General features: G+C 35.6%; 1 pseudogene; it reads right to left on the minus strand.

Annotated features, from left to right (window-relative positions):
- The window catches only part of LOC129673009 (olfactory receptor 4K3-like), a 13,033-nt pseudogene extending 10,074 nt beyond the window's left edge, over nt 1-2,959 (minus strand).
- Nucleotides 2,960-5,954: the final 2,995 nt, after the last annotated feature.

The raw sequence follows: 5,954 nt of genomic DNA on the forward strand, positions 1-5,954 counted from the left end.
ATAATATCTTTGATGTGTTCTTGGATTCAGTTTGCAAGTATTTTGTTGAGTATTTTTGCATCAATGTTCGTAAGGGAGATTGTCCTGAAATTCTCTTTCTTTGTTGAGTCTTTGTGAGGTTTAGTTACCAAGGTGACTGTGGCTTCATAGAATGAGTTTGGTAATATTCCTTCTGTTTCTATTTTGTGGAATAGTTTGAAGAGAATTGGAGTTAGCTCTTCTATGAAGGTCTGGTAGAATTCTGCGCTGAAGCCATCTGGTCCTGGGCTTTTTTTGGATGGGAGACTTTTGATGACTGCTTCTATTTCTTTGGGGGATATAGGACTATTTAGTTGATTTACCTGGTCCTGATTCAGCTTTGGTAAGTCAAATCGATCAAGAAAATTGTCCATTTCATTTAGATTTTCAAATTTTGTTGAGTATAGACTTTTGAATTAAGTCCTAATAATTGTTTGGATTTCCTCAGTGTCTGTAGTTATGTCCCTCTTTTCATTTCTGATTTTGTTGATTTGGGTGGTGTCCCTCTGCCTTTTAGTTAGCTTGGCTAAGGGTCTGTCGATCTTATTGATTTTCTCAAAGAACCAGCTCTTGGTTTCATTGATTCTTTGAATTGTTTTATTTGTTTCTAATTGATTGATTTCAGCCCTGAGTTTGATTATTTCCAGCAGTCTACTCCTTTTTGGTGTGTCTGCTTCTTCTTTTTCTAGGGTTTTTAAGTGGGCCATTAAGTTGCTTGAATGAGAGAGAACTCTGTCTAAAATGCTCAATCCCCATCCCAAAAGGCAAAGAGGATGGACATCAGAAGAAGAAGAAAGCAGGAAACAACCTAGGAACCTGCCACAGAGGGCCTCTGAAAGGCTCTGCCCTACAGATTATCAAAGCAGATACTGAGACTTCATGGCCAACTGTAAGGCAGAGTGCATGGAATCTTATGTAAGAAGTGGGAAATAGTAGGTTATAGAGAGGACAGGAACTCCACAAGGAGAGCAACAGAACTAGAAGATTTTAACACAGGGGTCTTCCCAGAGACCAATACTCCAACCAAGTACCAGGCATGGAGATAACCTAGAACCCCTGTGCAGATGTAATCTATGGCAGTTTAGTGTCCAAGTGGGTTACATAGTAATGGGAAGAGGGACTGCCTCTGACATAATCTGATTGGCCTGCTCTTTGATCACCTCCCCCTGAGGGGAGAGCAGTCTTACCAGGCCACAGAAGATGACAATGCAGCCACTCTGGATTTCATCTGATAGCCTAAGATCAGAAGGAAGGAGAGGAGGACCTCTCCTATCAGTGGACTTAGGGAAGGGCATGCATGAAGAATGGGGTGGGAAGGTAGGATTGGGAGGGGAGGAGAGAGGAGCTTATGGGGGGATACAATGTGAATAAAGTGTTAAAAAATAAAAAAAAGTGGTCCTGTCTTGCTGGAGAGATGGCTCAGCTGTTAAAGGCTGAGCTTACAATCATAAGTAAAAGTGGTCCTCTAGTTGCTTGTAATGCCTCGTTTGCTGGCAGACTGCTTTAATCTGATTTCAGAAATCAACAACTCTTATGTTTCTTCTCTTATAACTTGCTATTATGTTTACCCCTAATTCTGAACAGAAAATTATCATACAGTGTACTTTATTCTTCAACAATATTATATCTGATAAGATACAGGAAATTATAGTGCAATGTTTAGCTGGTTGCTCCTTATATGGATCATTAGATAAAAAAAATATGATCTTCTGATGAAGTTTCAAACACACTGAGGATGTGACTTTTGGTCATGTTTGCATTGATGGTAAAGCACAGAAACTTCTGTTGAATTAGAAAATATAGAGAAAAGTCATCAATTGGCTGCTAAAATGACAGAAAATAAAGCAACATTACTCGAGTCCACATATAATAGGAATTGGTAGAAGAGATGCATAGAAATGTATAAGAATAATCTTGGGGGGAAACGTTGGAAAAATGAGGTGACTTACCAAAGGTATGTTTTTTTCCCAAGATCATATTTTTCCATCTTATGTGTGCTTATGAAGGCATCTGTGTTGTGCAGAAACAGTTTCTTGGAAGCACTTCCCTTTAGCCTGACCAATTTGTTGCCCAATGTTGTCTCAGTGGTGAATTCACTTGTTCTGTGTTCTGATCAGAATGAGAACGTTGGATGTAATTATTTTAAAAATACATTAGCAATTGCTTTGTTAAGATCGGTACCAAGTGCTACATATTTGTGAAATTAGAGAGACATTAATCACCTCAGAATAGAGAATCTTAGTCCTTTACTCAGTGTTATTCACTTGGCCAATACAGACTGAGGAGAAACTTTCTGTTATGTAGACATGACAGTTTCGTTAAAGTATCAGAGTAAATAAAATTGTTTTATATTTATAAGAATCCAAATCATACAAATTCATGAGTGCTAGGTTTATTATCAGTGGTATGTCACAGAAGAAACTGTAAATTACAATGCTCACACTAAAAGGTAGCTGCAGAACTGATACAAGTTGACTGATGGCATGCACAAAGCCCATGGTCCAGAAAGAAAACATGAACCCAGTACATTTTTATTATGCTCATAATGATGAAGTAGTTGTGGGTTTGAAGATGGCCACATAGTGGTCATTAGTCATTACCACCAGCAGTTCCATTTCTCCTGTGCCAACAGAGCTGGAAAAGAATATCTGAGTTATGCAGCCTGCAAAGGAAATAGTCTTGTTTTTCTGAGAAAGTCTGTGATCATCTTAGGAGTTGTGTCTGAGGAAATCTAAGTGTCAGTAAAGGATATGTTGGCCAACAAGAAGTGCATACGGAAATGGAGATGGGGGTCAGTGGTTATTAAGACCATGATGACAATATTTTCAGATACAATGAGCAGATAAAGTACCAAAAACACCATAAAGAGTAAGAGCTGAACACTCTATGAGTGGGCAAGTCTCCACAGCAAAATTATGATGCCAAAGACTGATTCCCCCATTGTATTCACTCTGTCTTTAGAAACAACCTGAAGAGAAAGAAAGGATGTGGAAAGTGAGTTATCTAGGTGAACCTGACATTCATATTGTTATGAAGTTAACATCTGCACCTGAACTAGAAAAGCTCAATGTGAGGAGAAGTCTTTGTCAGCTTTGGGAATCATTGATGCCCAAAGTGAAAGCTAATGGGCCATATGTAACTGGCCCAGAATATAAGCATCCAGTGTCACTGTTCTGTACATGCTCCACCAGGAACTACCTCTTCCAGAAGTTCAAGGAGGAAGCAAGATAGCAATTCAAAGGCCTGAAAATATGTGTGGTCTCACCAGTAAGTGAGTTTCTGACCATTAATCTAGTAAGAAGTGGTCTGAATGTGTCCTTAGCAATCATGAAAGTTCAAAGCAGAAGTAAGTTTAGTACTTTTGACCTGATAGGAAAACATTTAATTTCATTATAAAATTTTTCGAATCTTACCATTTTTTATCAGCGTGTATGATTACACTATCAATCATCAGTTAGTTCTATGACATTGCTGAATTAAAATATTTGGTTAAAGCTGTAATTTAGATGTTCCAATCTTGTTGAGACTATGCTGTACAGAATACCATATAAGAAATATAAAAACTAAAATCACAATATCCCATAGGATTTATTTATTTAGCTAACTGATTTTTGAGCTACCATGCAAATAGATGAGCTACACATGCAAACACATGTGTAAATGGTAACAAGAGAAGAAGATAATTCATATTCAAACCTAAAGCCTAACACTTACATTTAGTTTAATTTTAGAAGTCAAAAGTACTGATCTTGAATTTTATCAGCTAAACTTTGGACTCCTTAGACTGAAATATTATAATTTCCTGACAGCGACAACATATTATAAATCATCTATCACCTGCTTTCTCATCATATCATTTACTTATTGATCACCTATATTGTTTGAATGAAGAAAATAAGTTACATAAATATTTAAACAAATGGTGCCTTGGATCATCAATCTTGGATGGATGTGAATGATGAACTTCCAATGAACAACACTTATTCACCCAAAAGTACAAGCAGAGTGCTAACATTCAATCTGTAATAGAAAATACTCAAGCTGGATGATGGGAAATGCTTGCCCACTTTCTTCCATCTTTAGTAATTTTCCTGGTGATTTTCAATGTTTAGGTCTTACTCTGTTATTTTATGAGAACTCTGCAGTTAAAGAAGACAGCAGGTGAACAATGAAAACTCTTTCATTATCATCAGAGTCATATTCACCTTCCCTTTTTGTGAGGACTTCAAAGGGTGAGGATGAAAAGTATATTCTGAAGACATTAGGTAACACAAATATTTGCTCTAGAAGCATGACTGTATATGAGAGTCTTGTGTGCAACAACTCTATGTATTTTCTAATGTTTTCCAGATTCTCTAAGGAAAATACAATAATAATACACCAGAGAATTCTATGAAGCTTGAATTTTTGGACAATCTGAATTCTACTTCTGAATTTGTTACTTCTTATCCTAAAAAATTTCAGAGTAGCTTTAAAAAACCCATTCAGTATATTCTAGAACAATTCCCTGGGATAATAGTTATTTAGTATTTCATTGCATAAGATAGAGATTTGCTGCAAGATGACCAAACACATTCTTAAAAGACAATTATCAATAAAAATATCAGTTTTACCATTGTTTTAGATTGCCTTTCATTCAGAATCATGGAGGAATGATCATATTTTATTTACTAATATTAATACAGGTTTAGCATGGTTAGTTGATTGAGCATAGAGTTTTAAATAAGATCTGATTTATAGCTATCCAGCAGTGAATAATATGTATGTTCTTCTCTTAGAAGTATTTGATTCCATTTTTTATCTACAAAATTAACACATATAAGTTAGTACTATACTGAGAAGGTGTTAAAACACACACACAGAGATAGATAGATAGATAGATAGATAGATAGATAGAGATGGAGAGAGAGAGAAAGAAATTGGCAAAATTTTCTAGTGTTTGTAGTAGCATTATCTCTTTTCTTTGTCATTCCATGTATGTCTTAAACAATATTGTTTGTACTGTTTTATGAAAAGATTTTATTTTTCAGCTGAACACTACTTATGATTGTTTATGTTAACATATATAACCACTTTTAAAAAAATTGTTGATACTTACATTTCCTCTAGGTTGACATACACTTATTCAGTAACTATGAGATATGTAGATACAGAAGGCATATTAGCCATGCTGAGTGTTTTCTAGGCACCCGACAACCATTTCATGGTTCCTTGTTTGTTTCTCAATAGTGCTATGCCTACTTTAGTGGGCATGAATTCAGCAGAATTTTCTATTATGTCATCTGGAATTTTTTACCTTAACTTGGTGGCTATTCTCATAGAAAGTACTATGTTTGGATTTTAGATCAATAATATATTTTTTAAAAAAGAAGGGAAACCACTAAATTATCGTTTTAGGAACATTTTAACCAAGTATTTGACCTTTCCACTGATTAAATTTTTTTCATGTAGATTGTTTTGTATCAAAATTCTAAACTCAGCAAGATTTCCAATATTTGTATTTTGCAAGCATATCTGGATATAATTGAATTATATGCCTTAATAGAAACCTTGTAGTGGATTCTGATGACTTTATATTGTACTGTAGTTACTCCTAACGTCTTGTTTGTTGGTAGACTGCTTGATATGATTTCTAAAATGAAGAGTAGTTATGTCTCTTCCCACTCACTTCCCACCCATTTCTCAGATGAAATTTATCTTATCTGTTCTGCACTCTATGATCACAACACATTGTTCCTGATAAAGCACAGGGAATTATATAGCGTTAGCTGGATATTGCTCATACTTATCATTGGATAAGAAATGATGATCTCTTGATGCAGACACTAACACACCAAGGGACCAAGGGAATGTTTTTTGTGGTAAGGCGGCCGATGTTAGTCCACAGAAAATTTTGGTGGCTTAAAAGCTTGTGAACCCAGTTAATAGGCTTCTAA

The sequence above is a fragment of the Psammomys obesus genome, unplaced genomic scaffold (assembly GCF_907164565.1).
Source record: "Psammomys obesus unplaced genomic scaffold, mPsaObe1.curated_primary_1811, whole genome shotgun sequence".
Lineage (NCBI taxonomy): Eukaryota > Metazoa > Chordata > Mammalia > Rodentia > Muridae > Psammomys > Psammomys obesus.